The sequence below is a fragment of the Scyliorhinus canicula genome, chromosome 1 (genome assembly GCF_902713615.1).
Source record: "Scyliorhinus canicula chromosome 1, sScyCan1.1, whole genome shotgun sequence".
NCBI classification, from domain to species: Eukaryota; Metazoa; Chordata; class Chondrichthyes; order Carcharhiniformes; family Scyliorhinidae; genus Scyliorhinus; species Scyliorhinus canicula.
Genome location: NC_052146.1, coordinates 111,335,122 through 111,353,129, shown reverse-complemented (window position 1 = coordinate 111,353,129; position 18,008 = coordinate 111,335,122). Strand labels below are relative to the sequence as shown.

At 51.9% G+C, this 18,008-nt stretch overlaps 1 protein-coding gene across 3 annotated transcripts in view; it reads right to left on the bottom strand.

The window, feature by feature from the left end:
- Positions 1 to 18,008, bottom strand: part of kdf1a (keratinocyte differentiation factor 1a) — a 39,625-nt gene that overhangs the window by 21,135 nt on the left and 482 nt on the right. The window contains exon 2 of one of the 3 annotated variants that reach the window (XM_038797630.1): positions 8,574 to 8,728. The exons of the other annotated variants lie outside the window; for them this stretch is intronic. The gene's annotated coding sequence lies outside the window, so the exon portion shown is untranslated. The remainder of the gene's footprint in view (positions 1 to 8,573; positions 8,729 to 18,008) is intronic. 3 annotated transcript variants of the gene reach the window in all.

Below are 18,008 nucleotides of genomic sequence, written 5' to 3'. Positions count from 1 at the left end.
TCAGGTTCGATTCCGGATCTGGGTAACTGTGTGGAGTTTGCCCTCACAACCCAAAGACGTGCAGGTGAGGTGGATTGGCCACGCTAAATTGCCCCTTAAATTGGAAAAATTAATTGGGCACTCTAAATTTATAAACGAAAAAAAAAGTGTGAAACAAATAAAATTGGGGATGTACAAAAGACCAGAATTTGAGTGCCCATAACTTGTAGGGTTATAGCACTGGAGGAAATTAAGGAGGGAGTTGCTAGCATGGATGAAAATGTTAAAATTATGTGATTGGTTATCCAGAAGCTAATATAGGTCAGTGAGCACAAGGTGAGGCAAGGCACAGGGGTACTCACAGACTCGCACCCTGTAAATAGAGGCTGTTACAAACTGACACCAACAAATCACCCCCACCATAAACAATCAGTGGGAGACAACCTGTTAAAGACCATCCCCCACCCACCCCCACCCCACAACAACCCCCATAACAAAAACGTTTGGAGGGTTCATCACTCCTCTCCTAGAAAGAGCACAGGTACAACAGAATGATGGCAGAAACCCCCACACTAATGGAGAGTGCCCCCAACAAAGAGCAAAGTGCTCTTGTAGACCCCACATCAACCACACCCTCCACACTGCCACTTTAAGACACTGTTAGCAAACCAGTTCTACAGGGAAGGGAAAATCAGGCAAATGCAGACGCGCAGTGACAAAATTAAACAAATGGCCAGTTTTCTATGAGGCCTGTGCTCCAGGATAGGAGGAAGGGGCAAGGGGAAGGCCCCGACAGGGATATGATGAGGGTGGGTTTGTTGATGGTGAAGGGGCAGTGGTCCCAGTGGCAGAATTGCTTACCCTGTTTTATTTGGGTTTACTGGATCTCCGTGAAGTGTGTGCCTTTGGAGCAGTGTAACAGCTAAATCCCTTGTACCCCAGGTGCTCACTTCCTGAATGGCAAAACACTCTCACACAGACCTCACCCCCACTGATTCACCTTTTCACAAATCTTTGAAGATGACAGCACAAGCTGATACGGCAATTGAGATACAAGATTTGTAAAAAGAGGCCCTGAAGATAAAAACAAGCAAAGTCATGCTAATCCTTTACAAATGACTGGTTTGGCCTTAGCTGGGGCATATTGTACAACTTTGGACACCGGACGTCAGGGAGAAAGCGGAGGCCTTGGCAACGTACAGAGGAGGTTCATCAGGATGAGGGATTTCAGTTATGTGGAGGACAAGCTGGCAATGCTCCCCTTGCAGCAGAGGAGGTTAAGGGGAGGTTGACAGAGGTGTACAGAGTGGTTTGAATGGCGCAAATAGGGAGAAACTATTTCCTTTGGCAAATAGATCAGTAACCAGTGGTCATTGATTTAAAATAATTGGCAAAAGAACTCACGGGGAAATGAGGAGAAAAGTTTTCACAGAAAAGGTAATCGCTCTCTCGACCTGAAAGCGTGGTGAAAGGAAATTCCATTGGAAATTTCAAAAAGCAATTGGGTGTGCACTTAAAGTGAACTTAGGGGGGCGGGGGGGGGGGGGGGGGGGGGGCCAGTGTGCTGGCACAGGCATTATGAGTTGAATGGCCTCCTTCTGTGCCTATGATTCTACACCTGCAGGCATCTGTTACTAAACCGGTTTCTGATGACTAATGTACATACAGTCTGCCTAACACTCCAAGCCACCCCCAGGCAATTGAGGCTGTTACTCACTCTGTTGTTTTACCAACAAAAAGTTTTGAAAACACAAAGGGAAATTATTCTCTCTGCAGCAAATTAGCTTCTCATTCAACAACCATTTGCATTTCTTTAGCACCCTCAATGTAGAAAAACATCTGAAAATGAAAATCGCTTATTGTCACGAGTAGGCTTCAAATGAGGTTACTGTGAAAAGCCCCTAGTCGCCACATTCCGGCGCCTGTCCGGGGAGGCTGGTACGGGAAACGAACCGTGCTGCTGGCCTGCTTGGTCTGCTTTAAAAGCCAGCGATTTAGCCTTGTGAGCTAAACCAGCCCTGAAATGAATCTCGTACTCTACAGGCAAAAAACACCAAATCAAAGAATGTTGGGAATGGCAAAGGTGCGGGTTTCAAGGAGGAGGAAAGGTAAAAAGGCGGAGAGGTAGTAATGGTGGATCAATAAAAATCAGGAATAAAAACAAAAATGCTGGAAATACTCAGCAGGATAAGCAGCATCTGTGAAGAGAGAATCGTTTCAGATTAGGAGTTATCATCAGAACTGGGAAATGTTAAAGTTGTTAGGTGAATTGGCCATGATAAATTGCCCCCGAGTGTCCAAAGGATTAGATGCGGTTACAGGGATAGGGCGAGGCGTGGGCCTGGGTGTGATGTTCCTTCGAATGGTCAGTGCAGACTCGATGGGGCGAATGGCCTCTTTCTGCACTGAAGGGATTCTAGGATTCTATGAAATATATTTAGAGCAAGGGAGAAGGACAAAAAGGAAGTTCAGTAATAGGATGAAAGTCAGGAGAGATTGATTTAAAAAAAATTAATTTACAGGATGGGGACATCACTGGTTAGACCAGCATTTATTGCCCATCCCTAGTTGCCCTTCAGAAGGTGGTGGTGAGTTGCCTTCTTGAACCACTGCAGTCCTTCAGGTGTAGGTACACCCACAATGCTGTTAGGGAGGGAGTTCCGGGATTTTTCCCCAGCGACAGGGAAGTGATGTGTTAGGCAGGTTGGTTCGATGTGGACTGCACTCGATGCAGGGAAGTTAGAAATAGACGTCTAACACTGGAGAAGATCCAACACTGTTTTATTCAACTATAGAACTGCTATACATATTCAGCTGTGGGTCGACACTATACTGAACTGACTGGAGACCTTGTATTAGCCTGACCAGACTTACTAGCTACCCCATGGTGTTTGCACTGGCTAGTTCGTGGACTCTGACTGTCTCAGTAGCTGGGTCCCAAGAGAGCGGGAAACCTAGTGCCCTCAGGCTTTATAGTGGTAGTGTCCTATCCGGTGATTGGCTGTACTGTGTTGTGTGCTTACTGGTCATCCTATGTGTCAATCACTGCCTGTCTGCATCTCATTATATACACGAGTGGATATTATGACAGGAAGGAACGGCAATATATTTCCAAGTTAGGATGGTGAGTGACTTGGAGGGGAACCTCCAGTTGGTGGCGTTCCCAGGTATCTGCTGCTCTAGATGGTAGTGGTCATGGGTTTGGAAGACATTGTCCAAGGAACTTTGGTGAGTTACTACAGTGCATCTTGTAGATTCTCTCTTTTTTTTTAAATTTAGAGTACCCAATTATTATATTTTTTCCCATTAAGGGGCAATTTAGCGTGGCCAATCCACCTAACCTGCACATCTTTGGGTTGTGGGGGTGAAACACACACAGATATGGGAGAATGTACCAATTCCATATGGACAGTGACCCAGGGCCGGGATTCGAACCCGGGTCCTCAGCGCCACAGTCCCAGTGCTATCCATTGAGCCACATGCCGCCCTGATTCTCTCTTTTTTTTAAATTCAGAGTACTCAATTCTTTTTTTTCCCCCCAATTAAGGAGCAATTTAGCCTGACCAATCCACCTACCCTGCACATCTTTAGGTTGTGGGGGTGAGACCATTGCAGATCCATGGGGAGAATATGCAAACTTCACACGGGCAGTCACTTGGGGCTGGGATCGAACCTGGGTCCTCAGTACCATGAACCAGCAGTGCTAACCACTACACCATTATGCCGCCCACCTTGCATGCTCTCCTGGACTCTTCATTGAACCACGGCTGATCCCCTGGCTTGGAAGTAATGGTAGAGTGGGGGTTATGCCGGGCCATGAGGTTTCAGATTGTGGTTGAATACAATTCTGCTGCTGCTGATGGTCCACAGCGCCTCATGGAAACCTAGTTTTGAGTTGCTAGATCTGTTTGAAGTCTATCCCATTTAGCACAACACGATGGAGGGTATCCTCAACATGAACACGGAAATTTGTCTCCACAAGGACTGTGCGGTGGTCACTTCTATTGATACAGCAGGCAAGCTGGTGAGGATGAGATAAAGTATGTTTTTCCCTCTTGTTGGTTCCCTCACCACCTGCTGCAATCCCAATCTAGTAGCCATGTCCTTTAGGACCCAACCAGCTGGGTCTGTGGTGGTATTTCCGAGCCACTCTCGGTGATAGACATTAAAGTCCCCCACCCAGAGCATATTCTGCACCCTTGTCACCTCAGCTCATCCTCCAAGTGATGTTCAACATTGAAGAGTACTGATTCATCAGCTGATGGTGGCTGGTACGTTGTAATTAGCAGGAGGTTTCCTTGCCCATCTTTTTTTTTTAATATAAATTTAGTGTAGCCAATTCATTTTTTCCAATTAAGGGGCAATTTAGCGTGGCCAATCCACCCAGCCTACACATCTTTGGGTTGTGGGGGCAAAACTCACACAGACATGGGGAGAATGTGCAAACGCCACACGGACAGTGACCCAGGGCTGGGATCGAACCTGGGACCTCGGCACCATGAGGCAGCAGGGCTAACCCACTGTACCACTGTGCTGCCTTGCCTTGCCCATCTTTAACCTCAAGCAATGGAATGGTGCCGTGGGATGGGGAGTTTAGGGCTGACTGACAAGAAGATCATGGTATCACGGAGGAAATCGTCCCTTCAGCAAGGGGGAAAGATATGTTTTTTCTTTTCATTAGTCTTTCATAAGATGTGGACTTTGCTGCCAGGCCATCATTTGTTGGCCATCTGCTTTTGGCAGAGGGAAAAAGCTTCAAATGGCCATTCACCTGCTATCCATCAGGAAGGCAGTGCACCAACTCCGCCAGACATGAGGGACCTGTTACAAACAGGAAAAGGCTAGTGCCTGTAGCCTCACCAGCTGAGAAAGCAACCAGCCATGAGGGAAATAGCCCAGATAAAATACATCAGAGTTGGACTGGCAGCCAAGCCAAAAGAGGTCAATCAGGCATTTGAGGCCTTCTACCAGGGACTGTACACCTCTGAGCCCCCCCCCCCAAACCGGGGACACAAAACGGTTCCACGACTTGCCAGTTGCAAGGGACGATAGGTGGAGGGAACTGGAAGCACCAATAGGACTGGTAGAGGTCATGTGTTTATGAACTCCATGCAGGCAGGGAAGGAACCGGGACCCGACAGTTTCCCGGCGGACATTCATAAAACATTTACACCAGCTCTGGCCCCACACCTACGGGAGATGTTCGTAGACTCGCTAGCAAAGGGCACTTTGCCTCCTATGCTAACACAGGCCACCATATCGCTGATAACCAAGAAAGACAAAGATCCGACGGAACGTGGATCATTTAGACCCATTTTGCTGCTTAATGTAGATGCGAATTGACTCGCAAAAGCCGTGGCCAAGAGACTGGAGGACAGCAAACCTGAAGTGGTCGCAGCGGACAGGATGGGCTTAGTCAAGGGTAGACAGCTAACTGCGAACATCAGACAGCTGCTGAATGTGATACTGACCCCATCCAGGGAGAGAACACCAGAGCTGATCGTCTCCCTAGGCACTGTAAAGGCCTTTGACAGAGTTGAACGGAAGTATCTCATTGATTACTGGCGATCAGGGATTTCTACATGGGAGAGAGACTCACAACCCTGGACGAACTGACGGAGAGACTAGAGCTACTGAAAGGACAGGCGCTCCGACATTTACAAATCAAAAACTTTCTCCACAGGAGACAACGAGGTACCCTAGAGCCGAGAGACATGATGCTGGAGGAACTGCTGGACATGGACAGTATGGAGAAAGGGAAATGCGGGGACATTTACGGATGACTTAGAAAGGGCGAGGACACCACGAGACAGAGCAAGACAGAAATGGGAATTTGAACTAGGGACAGAAGTAGGGTGGAGACTCTGGAACGAAGCACTAAGTAGGGCCAACACCACCTCCTCCTGCGCAAGGCGGAGCTTCATGCAGTTTAAAGTGGTGCAGAGCACACCTAACCAGAACCCGATTGAACAGGCTCTTCCTGGGGATTGAGGACAACTGCGAACGATGCCAGGAGGCCAGCCTGACCATCACCTCAAGGTGATGTCCAAGGTTGTGAGGTGAGGGTGGAGCCATGCCCGCGAGTGGCAGTCTTCGGTGCATTGGACCAGCCAGAACTACAAATGACTTTTGCTTCCTTAATCGCATGCCGGAGAATCCTGCTCAGCTAGCGATCAATAGCACCACCCACAGCTGCATGAACTGGCGTGGGGGGGGGGGGGGGGGGGGGGCAAACCACATTCATATGTTTTAATCCTGTCCAAAGCTGGAGGGGTATTGGAGGGACGCTTTCAGAGTAATTTCGAAGGTGGTACATGTGAGGCTTGAGCCGGGCCCTCTGGAGGCTCTATCCGAGGTATCGGATCGGCCGGGTTGGAAGCCGGTGAGGAGGCAGATGTTTTAGCCTTCACCTCGCTGATCGCCCAAAGCCGGATCCTGATGGGGTGGAGGTCAGTTTCTCCATCGTGTGTCCTGGCGTGGCGGAGAGATCTGTTGGAGTTTTTAACACTTGAGAAGGTGAAGTTTGAGTTGAGGGGAAGGATGGAAGGGGTAGACAATTCATGGATTTTGTTCATTATGCACTTTCAAGAATTGGATGACATCCAAAATTGGGGGGGGGTTGGGCTGTGTATGTTCTTGATAACTATGTATGGGGCGAATGGTGGATTCCTGAATCCTTTTCTTTGATGTTTGTATTTAAAATGTTGGGGGTTGGTTGGAGGTTGGAGGAGGGGATTGACATTGTATTTGTTATTGTTGATTGTTTGTAAAAATATTTTAAAATAAAATGATCTGTTGAACATGGAGGCTGATGGGGCAAAAGGTGAGGACTAGAAGAACTCTACCGTGGTTTTGGGAGGGAGGGAGGAGAAGGGGAAAGAGAAGAAGTGTAGGAAATATAGCAGACTCGGTTGAAGGGCCCCATCAACGGACATGAGAGAGAACCCTCAGTTGAGGAAAAAAGACAACATCTCAGAAGTATTGGTGTGGAAGGTTGCATTGTTAGAACAGATGCAATGGATACAGAGGAGCTGGGAGAATGGAATGGAATCAGGGATGGACAACAGGCCTAAACTGGATGAGGGCAGAGATCTCAGAGGGTTGTAGGGCTGAAGGAGTTTGGAGATTAGAGAAATAGAGAGCTGCAAGGCCATTGAGGAATGTGAAAACAATGATGCAAATTTTTTAATTGCTCAACCAAGAGGCTCTGTAGGTCAGTAAGCACAGGAATGATGGGTGAATAGAAATTGGCGCAAGTTAGCTCATAGACAGCAAAGTTTTGAATATGCTGAAATTTACAAAGAGTGGAAGATGAGAAGTTGGTCAGGAAAGTGTTGGAATAGTTGAGTGTGGGGATAATAAAGGCATGGATTGGGGTAGATCAAAGTGGTGACGAGGTACAATGAGTTCACTCATGGAAGCTGACCCCATGTCTTGGGATGATGTAATTGAGGAAGAGTAGTGGCCAAGGATAGACACTTGGAGGACTCCAAAGGTAACCGACAGGAAGAAAAACCATGGCAGAAGATATTCCAGCTATGATCAGACTGGTAAAAGTGGATTCAACTGAACTAGATAATTGAAGAGAGGATGAAGAGGGGCTGTTTACGACAGACAGTGTCATGTTATATGTCACTTGTGACTTTGCTATAAGCCATGAGCTCATTGCCCATGTTGTTGGAGATGTGCAGGTTGAAGGTTTAAATATCCCAAAGCATTTCACAGAGATGTAAGCGGGAAAAATGGAGTTGAAAGCAAGATGGAGACTAGCCGGGCAGGGCTCCTGTTTAAGTAATCTCCTGTCCCAATCTGCCTCTTCCACCGCCTAATGTACAACCATAATGCAGTTCATTGCTTCACAGAACTGTCCAACATAATCAAAGCATCTGCAAGGATGACCCTTCCTGGACTTCCATCTTAATGCATGGATTTAGAAGTACAAGGCACAATTTTGAATTTGCAGATGATGCAAAACTTGGAAGTGTAGTGAAAAGTGAGGACTATAATAATAAACATCAAGAGAAAACTGACAGGCTGGTGAAATGGACGGACAAATGGCAGATAAAATTCAGAGCAGAAGGGAGATTCATAGTCACCAACAACATACACACAGTCCAAACCACCCCCCCTCCCCAATCCCCCCCTTGGATGTCCCAAGCATTTTGACTACACCTTGCAAGTAAATCATTGGTTGTATTGTTGTAGAAACCACTCCACTTTCTCCCTATGCTTAGCAGCACCAACAGGGCAGGGGTCTGTACTGATGTATAGATGCAAGTTCCAGAACAGTCCTACCCTCCAACATGGGGTGATGGAATGCAACACAAGTGCGTTTCAGACATTCGGAGAACTTCAGCAACTGAAAATGCCTGTATATCTCTGCAAATAACTCTCCTTCTGCTGCAAAGGCCTGGCCCTGCCACAGCGCTGACCCCAGTCTCCGGCCATGCTGCAAGCATCCAGTCTACCAGTTTGGCCCTGCCACAGGCACCCAGTCCAGCTATCTGATCCTGCCTCAGACATTGATACCCACCGCTGCTCCACTGGAAAAGGTATAAAACTTTACTTTGTTGACACCTGAACTGAGAACTTACCCCTATCAAGAAAGGACCAACCGCCTGTTTTTTTCCGTAGAAAAGAAAAGGCTGTGGGAATGATCTGCTAAGAGTTCTTCTGGGTTTTGAAAAGATTTGATAGGTAGATAAATTCTTTCCATTTGTGGGCAAAGTGCAGAACCAGGGCCCAGATGCTAGAAATCCAAAATAATAAACAAAAAGTGTTAGAAATACTCAGCAGGTCGGACAGTGTGTGGAGATGGAAATTGAATTAACATTACAAATCATGAGGATTCCGGTGGCAGCATGTAGGAAGTAGTTGCACAGGAAGAGGCTCCCAGCAGGGAGTTTATTTTTGCCCTTTTCGTCTGTTTTTTTGGGAGGGTTTTCAGCTAAAACTTCACTATTTCAACGGGATAAGGTCCCCACGCATGAGATATGCCCAGAAACTCCAGGACAAGGAAGCCTGCAAATAAAAATTCATCGACAGATTTGGAAGCCTCTCGAGGTTCTACTGTTGGGGAAATGATGGAAGCCACTAGAACATAGAACAGTACAGCACAGAACAGGCCCTTCGGCCCTCGATGTTGTGCCGAGCAATGATCACTACCGCGACTCTGGCCACTCCATTGACGGTCAAGATGCTTACAAGCATCTTGGCAACGTAATTTCAGAAGCAGCGGTGGGCTGACTCCAAGGCCCTCCACAAGTCAACAGAAGAGGCCCTATCTCCGATATGGTCAGTGTTGCAGAAGACTGAGGAGATGGCAAAGGCATATGGCGCGGCGATACAGGGTGTGGAGGCGGCTCTCTCAAGGCAGGGCGATTGTCTCCTTGGAAGCAGAGATGGCAATAATGGCCAGTGTTAATAATGAAGGACCAAGGTGGATGATCTGGAGAATCGCTCCAGAAGAATCTTCGAATCGTGGGGTTGCCGGAGGGAATCGAAGGCCCCAATCTGATGGATTATATCTCGGAGAAGTTTGGGAAGATGGTGGGGGAAGAGTGAATTGATGCCCCCTCCTGAGCTGGATTCAGCCCACTGGTCACTCAGGCAGAAGCCCCTTGCCAGCGAACCACCACGGGCAATAATCGTGAGGTTCCATAGCTTCTAGAAGGAACAAGTAGAGATGGGCAAACGATCATCAGGACTCCAAGTGGGAGGGCCATGCCATCAGGCTCTATCAGGATGTGGGCACAGAGCTGGCTAAAACATAGACAGTGCTTAACAAGGTCAAGGCCGCTTTGTACAAGAGCGTAGTACAATTTGGGGTGGTATACCAGCACGTCTCAAATGTGACGTTTTAAACGAAGGACCATTATTTAGATGCTCTGGAGGAGGCAGATGCTTTTGTTAAGAAGCATAGGCTGTGTTAATCGTAATTTTCACAAGGTCTCTGTGTTTCGGGAGGACATGTTGGGGATTTGCTGGGGTTTCTTGCGCAAGTTTGTATTTTCTTGTCCTTGTGTGAGATAGTGTTTTTTTCTTTGATTATTAAAGTTGTATTTGGGAGGGCAGCACAGTGGCATAGTGGGTTAGCCCTGTTGCCTCATGGTGCCGAGGTCCCAGGTTCGATCCCGGCTCTGGTTCCCTGTCAGTGTGGAGTTTGCACATTCTCGTCGTGTTTGTGTAGGTTTCGCCCCCACAACCCAAAGATGTGCAGGGCAGGTGGATTGGCCACGTTAAATTGCCCCTTCACTGGAAATAATGAATTGGACAAACTAAATTTTATTTTTTTAAAGTTGGATTCGGGCGGGGTGCTGGGGCCATGGCTATTTATTTGTTTTCACTCTGGGCAGGGGTCATCCTGCTGACTGAAGAGTTAGCCAACGGAGGTAGTGGGGAGTAACTGCAGCTTATTATTTTAGTGTAGTTTTAATGTTTTGCTTGGGGTTAGGGATAGTTGAGGTAGGGGCTAGGGTCTTTGTTCGCCTCTTGGTATTTTGATTGATTATTTGGATGTGGTATTGTTGAGGTGGGTGGGGGCTACGGGAAGTTTTCTGATGGTGACTACAGCTTTTTCTTTGTTTTGTCTTGTTGGGGGGGTGGGGAGGGGGTCTGGTGGCCATCTTGGGTGGGCCTATGCCTGTACTCTAGACAGTTGCTGGATTACCCCATTTGGTGCAAATGGCTCACTCTGGATCGGGGTGGGTGGCGGGGGGGTGGAAGGCCCCCAATTCGGCTGGCCACTTGGAATATGAGGGAGTTGAACGGCTCTGTGAAGGATATTTGCTCGCCTGAAAAGTTTGAATGCTGATGTGGTGTTTCTGCAGGACTCAGTTGCAGGTCAGGAACCAGATACGGTTACGGAAGAGGTGGGTGGGACAGGTATTCCACTCGGGGTTCGATGGTCGGGCCCCGGAGGGGGCAGCAGCTTTGATTAATAATTTAATAATAATTTTCGGCAGCTAAGACCTTGGCGGACTCGAACAGGAGACGTGATGGTTAATGGTTCTCTGGCGGGCATCTCGGTGGTTCTAGTTAATGTGTATGCGTCAAATTGGGATGATACCGCTTTTATTAACATGTTATTGGCCTCTATTCCTGACTTGGACTCAGACCGACTACATTTTTTTGGGGGGGACACACACTTAAATTGTGTGTTTTGGACCCTCTGTTGGACCGATCTAAACTTAAGTCTCTGATCCCATCTGGGTGGCAACGGCACTATTATGGAGCAGATGGGGGAGGGGGGTGCAGACCAGTGGTGGTTTTTACATTTGAGTCATAAGGATTTTTCTTTGTTCTCCCATGTCCATCAGGTTTATTCTCGGATTGACTTTTTTGTGGTGGATAGGGTTCTCCTTCTTTGGGTAAAGAGGGTGGGGTACTCGGCAATTGTGATGTCAGACCATGTCACACATTTTACGGATCTGGTATTAGAGCCAGGTCCCAGACACGGAGTTGCTGGCAAAGGATTTTGCGAGTGCATGTCCTCTGCCATTGGGAAGTACATTATGTTTAATGAGGGGCAACATAGTGGCACAGTGGTTAGCACTGCTGCCTCACATCAGCGAGGTTCCTGGCTCTGGGTCACTGTCCGTGTGGAGTTTGCACATTCTTCCCGTGTCTGTGTGGGTCTCAAAGATGTGCAAGCTAGGTGGATTGGCTACGCTAAATTGCCCTGGCAAAAATGAATTGGGTACTCTAAATTTAAAAAAAAAAAGAGTCTATCTCACCTTCTACGTTGTGGAAGGCCCCGAAGGTGGTCTTCTTTTGGGAGAGGGGCGAGAAGAGGAGATAATCTCTTGCAAGGCACACCAGGAAAGGATTGGGAGGGTGGAGCAGCAGAGGATGGTGGATTCCATCCTTGAGATGGACCATCAGTACTCGCTTGCCCCTATACCATCCCGTACCAGCCTCCCCGGACAGGCGCCAGAATGTGGCGACTAGGGGCTTTTCACAGTAACTTCATTGAAGCCTACTCGTGACAATAAGCGATTTTCATTTTCACACTGTAGTTGTTGGCACGCAAGAAGATGTTGCTGACGCAATTTGAATTACTGTCAATGGGTACAGTGGTGCGCCAGCTGCGATGCTCGAGGGGCACATTCTATGAACTTGGCTTATCGCTTTTTCGTGCACCAGCTGAGGTGGCAGGCTGTCTCCTGGGAGATTGTGCAGGTAAGGACACGGGTGGCATTTTGGTTTCCGCTCCATTGAAAGTTAAATTTGCGTTTGAATCCTTTTATCAAAGTCTCTATAGATCAGAGTCCCTGGAGGAGAGTTTGCCCTCGATGCCTTTTTGGATGGGTTATCCTTCCCATAAGGGAGGAGTCGGAATCCCCATTGGGCCCCAAGGAGATTATAAAATGTATTTATTTAATGTAGTCGAGTTCCCCCATCTAGTTCTGTAAAACGTTTGTGGGGCAGTTGATCCCACTAATATTGGACATAGAACATAGAACAGTACAGCACAGAACAGGCCCTTCGGCCCTCAATGTTGTGCCGAGCCATGATCACCCTACTCAAACCCATGTATCCACCCTATACCCGTAACCCAACAACCTCCCCTTAACCTTACTTTTATTAGGACACTATGGGCAATTTAGCATGGCCAATCCACCTAACCCGCACATCTTTGGACTGTGGGAGGAAACCGGAGCACCCGGAGGAAACCCACGCACACAGGGGGAGGACGTGCAGACTCCACACAGACAGTGACCCAGCCGGGAATCGAACCTGGGACCCTGGAGCTGTGAAGCATTTATGCTAACCACCATGCTACCCTGCTGCCCCCTATTTAATGATTCCATGTCCTGGGGTGGATATTGCCTCTTGTATGGAGGTCTCTATTTCCCCCATTCTGAAGGACAAGGACCTGACAGACTAAGGGCTGAAATGGCCCATCTTGTTGAATGCCAATGCTAAATGAGGTTAGAGGTCTGCCTTCCAGAGGTGATCTTGGAAGAACAGGCAGGTTTTGTCAAGGGTCGACAGCTGTCAGACAATATATGTCAATTATTAAACATCATCCTCTCCCCCTCTCCAGTGCCCAAACCGGATGCGATTGTCTCAATGGATGCAGAAAGGCCTTTGATAGGGCAGAGTGGGGGTGACTCAGATTCTGGGAGATTTGGTTTGGGCCAAAATTTATAACTTGGATTTATCTTCTGTCCAGAGACCCCACCGCAAGTGTTCGAACAGATGCCTGGAGCTCGGGTAACTTTCAGTTAAATAGGGGTCCAAGGCAGGGTTGTTCAATGTCTCCACTCTTGTTTTCTTTGGCTATTGAGCCATAACTTTAACAAATCCACTGATTGGAGGGCAATAAAGCAGGGAGGGAAGGAGCATAGGGTGTTCTCATATGTAGATGATCGACTTTGTTACGTCACAGACCCAGTCATGGATGAGATAATGAAGTTACTTGGGAGCTTTGGTTCCTTCTCAGGGTCGTGGACAAGAATTTGAAGAGTAAACATTTTCCTCACAATCCCCCAGGTCCAAAGGTGTTTATTTCTTTTCCAGTGTACCCCCAAATCTTTCATTGTCAGAGTAAACACATTGATAGCTTCCTTCATTTGAGCTGGCAAGACCCCAAAGACTTGTGGGGCATTTCTTCAGAGAGAGACAGACAGAGACAGGAAGGTGGCTTAGCGTTAACCAACGTTATTTTATTACTGGACAGCTAATAGTAAGTACTGGGGTGGCTTAAGGAACAGAGTTCCATATGGGGCAGATGGAGGCGAGCTCTTGTACTGGTTCTAACCTGGGGCTTTGGTAACTGGCATGCTTCAGCTTGACCCCTGCAAAAGTTTCCTGGAGTTCAGTTGTGATTTGGAGGCAGTTTAGGCAACATTTTAAGCTCAGCTTCATGTTGTGGTTAGTCCCTATTTGTAGTAATCATCTCTTTGTGCCAGCGGGTTTAGATTCAACATTCAGGTCATGAGAGGCGGCGGCTCTGGAGAGGTTTGGGGACCTGTTTGTGGCGGGTAGGGTTGCCAGTTTTGAGGAGCCCCCGAGGACTAATTTTTTTTTTTTTAAAATAAGGTATTTCCAGGTTAGTTTCCCTTGGCACCTTCAACCTCTCTCTTTAATAAGATCTTATCTCTATCCGATACAGACGAGGGGAAGATTTTGGACATTATGGCCAGTTCCTGCCGGATGAGCAGGCTCCATTCCCCCCCCCCACCCCCACAACAACCTTCCCCCCCCCCCACCCCAACCTTCTCCCCCCCCACCCCCACAACAACCTTTCCCCCCCCACCACAACCTTCCCCCCCCCCCCACCACAACCTTCCCCCCCCCACCACAACCTTCCCCCCCCCCCACCACAACCTTCCCCCCCCCCACCCCCACAACAACCTTCCCCCCCACCCCCACAACAACCTTCCCCTTCCCCCCCCACCCCCACAACAACCTTCCCCCCCCACCCCCACAACAACCTTCCCCCCCCACCCCCACAACAACCTTCCCCCCCCACCCCCACAACAACCTTCCCTCCTCCACCCCCAAAACAACCTTCCCCGCCCCACCCCCCAAACAACCTTCCTCCCACACCCCCCCCAAACAACCTTCGTCCCACACCCCCCCCCCCAAACAACCTTCGTCCCACACCCCCCCCCAAACAACATCCCCCCCCCAAACAACCTTCCTCCCATCCCCCCAATCAACCTTCCCCACCCCCCCAAACAACCTTCCTCCCACACACCCCCCCCCCAACAACCTTCCCCCCCCAAACAACCTTCCTTCCACCCCCCCAACCTCCCACCCACGCCCCCAACCTCCCACTCCCCAAACAACCTCCCACCCCCGCACCCCCCAACAACCTCCCACCCCCACCCCCCAAAGCAAGCATCCTCCCACCCCCGCCAAACAACTTCCCACCCCCCCCAAACAACCTCCCACCCCCTCAAACCTTCCTCCCACCCCCTCAAACCTTCCTCCCACCCCCACCCCCCAAACAACCTTCCTCCCACCCCCACCCCACCAAACAACCTTCCTGCCACCCCCCCCAAACAACCTCCCACCCCCACCCCCCCCAAGCAACCTTCCTCCCACCCCCCCAACAACCTCCCTCCCACACCCCCCCCCCCAACAACCTCCCTCCCACACCCCCCCCCAACAACCTCCCTCCCACACCCCCCCAACAACCTCCCTCCCACACCCCCCCCCAACAACCTCCCTCCCACACCCCCCCCAACAACCCCCCTCCCACACCCCCCCCCACACCCCCCCCCAACAACCTCCCTCCCACCCCCCCCCCAACAACCTCCCTCCCACACCCCCCCCCAACAACCTCCCTCCCACACCCCCCCCCAACAACCTCCCTCCCACACCCCCCCCCCCAACAACCCCCCTCCCACACCCCCCCCCAACAACCTCCCTCCCACACCCCCCCCCCCAACAACCTTCCCCCCCCACCCCCCCCAACAACCTTCCCCCCCCACCCCCCCCCAAACAACCTTCCTCCCACCCCCCACCCCCCCAAAACAACCTTCCTCCCACCCCCCACCCCCCCAAAACAACCTTCCTCCCACCCCCCACCCCCCCCAAAACAACCTTCCTCCCACCCCCCACCCCCCCAAAACAACCTTCCTCCCACCCCCCACCCCCCCAAAACAACCTTCCTCCCACCCCCCACCCCCCCAAAACAACCTTCCTCCCACCCCCCACCCCCCAAAAACATTCCTCCCACCCCCCACCCCCCAAAAACAACATTCCTCCCACCCCCCAAAAACAACCTTCCTCCCACCCCCCACCCCCCAAAAACAACCTTCCTCCCACCCCCCACCCCCCAAAAACAACCTTCCTCCCACCCCCCACCCCCCAAAAACAACCTTCCCCCCCCACCCCCCAAAACAACCTTCCCCCCACCCCCCAAAACAACCTTCCACCCCCCACCCCCCAAAACAACCTTCCCCCCCCCCCCCCCGCCCCCCAAAACAACCTTCCCCCCCCCCCCCCGCCCCCCAAAACAACCTTCCTCCCCCCCCCCGCCCCCCAAAACAACCTTCCTCCCACCCCCGCCCCCCAAATCAACCTTCCTCCCACCCCCCGCCCCCCAAATCAACCTTCCTCCCACCCCCCCGCCCCCCAAATCAACCTTCCTCCCACCCCCCACCCCCCCAAAACAACCTTCACCCCCCCCCCAACAACCTCCCTCCCACACCCCCCCCCAACAACCTCCCTCCCACACCCCCCCCCAACAACCTCCCTCCCACACCCCCCCCAACAACCTTCCTCCCACCCCCCCAAACAACCTTCCTCCCACCCCCCACCCCCCCAAAACAACCTTCCTCCACCCCCCACCCCCCCCAAAACAACCTTCCTCCCACCCCCCACCCCCCAAAACAACCTTCCTCCCACCCCCCACCCCCCCAAACAACCTTCCTCCCACCCCCCACCCCCCCCAAAACAACCTTCCTCCCACCCCCCACCCCCCCAAAACAACCTTCCTCCCACCCCCCACCCCCCCAAAACAACCTTCCTCCCACCCCCCACCCCCCCAAACAACATTCCTCCCACCCCCCACCCCCCAAAAACAACCTTCCTCCCACCCCCCACCCCCCAAAAACAACCTTCCCCCCACCCCCCAAAACAACCTTCCCCCCACCCCCCAAAACAACCTTCCCCCCCCACCCCCCAAAACAACCTTCCCCCCCACCCCCCGCCCCCCAAAACAACCTTCCCCCCCACCCCCCGCCCCCCAAAACAACCTTCCTCCCACCCCCCGCCCCCCAAAACAACCTTCCTCCCACCCCCGCCCCCCAAATCAACCTTCCTCCCACCCCCGCCCCCCAAATCAACCTTCCTCCCACCCCCCGCCCCCCAAATCAACCTTCCTCCCACCCCCCACCCCCCCAAAACACCTTCCCCCCCCCCCCCCAAAACAACCTTCCCCCCACCCCCCACCCCCCAAAACAACCTTCCCCCACCCCCCCACCCCCCAAAACAACCTTCCCCCCCACCCCCCACCCCCCCCCCCCCAAAACAACCCCTCCCCCCCCACCCCCCAAAACAACCTCCCCCCCCACCCCCCAAAACAACCTTCCCCCCCACCCCCCAAAACAACCTTCCCCCCCACCCCCCAAAACAACCTTCCCCCCCACCCCCCAAAACACCTCCCCCCCACCCCCCGCCCCCCAAAACAACCTTCCCCCCACACCCCCGCCCCCCAAAACAACCTTCCTCCCCCCCCCCCCCCCCCCAAAACAACCTTCCTCCCACCCCCCCGCCCCCCCAAAACAACCTTCCCTCCCACCCCCCGCCCCCCAAATCAACCTTCCTCCCACCCCCCGCCCCCCAAAACACCTTCCTCCTCCCACCCCCCGCCCCCCAAAACAACCTTCCTCCCACCCCCCCGCCCCCAAAACAACCTTCCTCCCACCCCCCGCCCCCCAAAACAACCTTCCTCCCACCCCCCGCCCCCAAATCAACCTTCCTCCCACCCCCCGCCCCCCCAAAACAACCTTCCTCCCACCCCCCGCCCCCCAAAACAACCTTCCTCCCACCCCCCGCCCCCCAAAACAACCTTCCTCCCACCCCCCGCCCCCCAAAACAACCTTCCTCCCACCCCCCGCCCCCCAAACAACCTTCCTCCCACCCCCCGCCCCCCAAAACAACCTTCCTCCCACCCCCTGCCCCCCAAACAACCTTCCCCCCAAAACAACCTTCCCACCACCCCAACAACCTTCCTCCCACCCCCCCCAAACAACCTTCCTCCCACCCCCCCCCAAACAACCTCCCACCCCTCCCCCAAACAACCTCCCTGCCACAACCCCCCCCCAAACAACCTCCCACCCATCCCCCAAACAACCTCCCACCCACAACCCCCCCCAAACAACCTCCCTCCCACACCCCACCCAAACAACCTCCCTCCCACACACCCCCCCCAACAACCTCCCTCCCACACACCCCCCCCCAAACAACCTCCCTCCCACACACCCCCCCAAACAACCTCCCTCCCACACCCCCCCCCAAACAACCTCCCTCCCACACACTCCCCCAAACACCTCCCTCCCACACCCCCC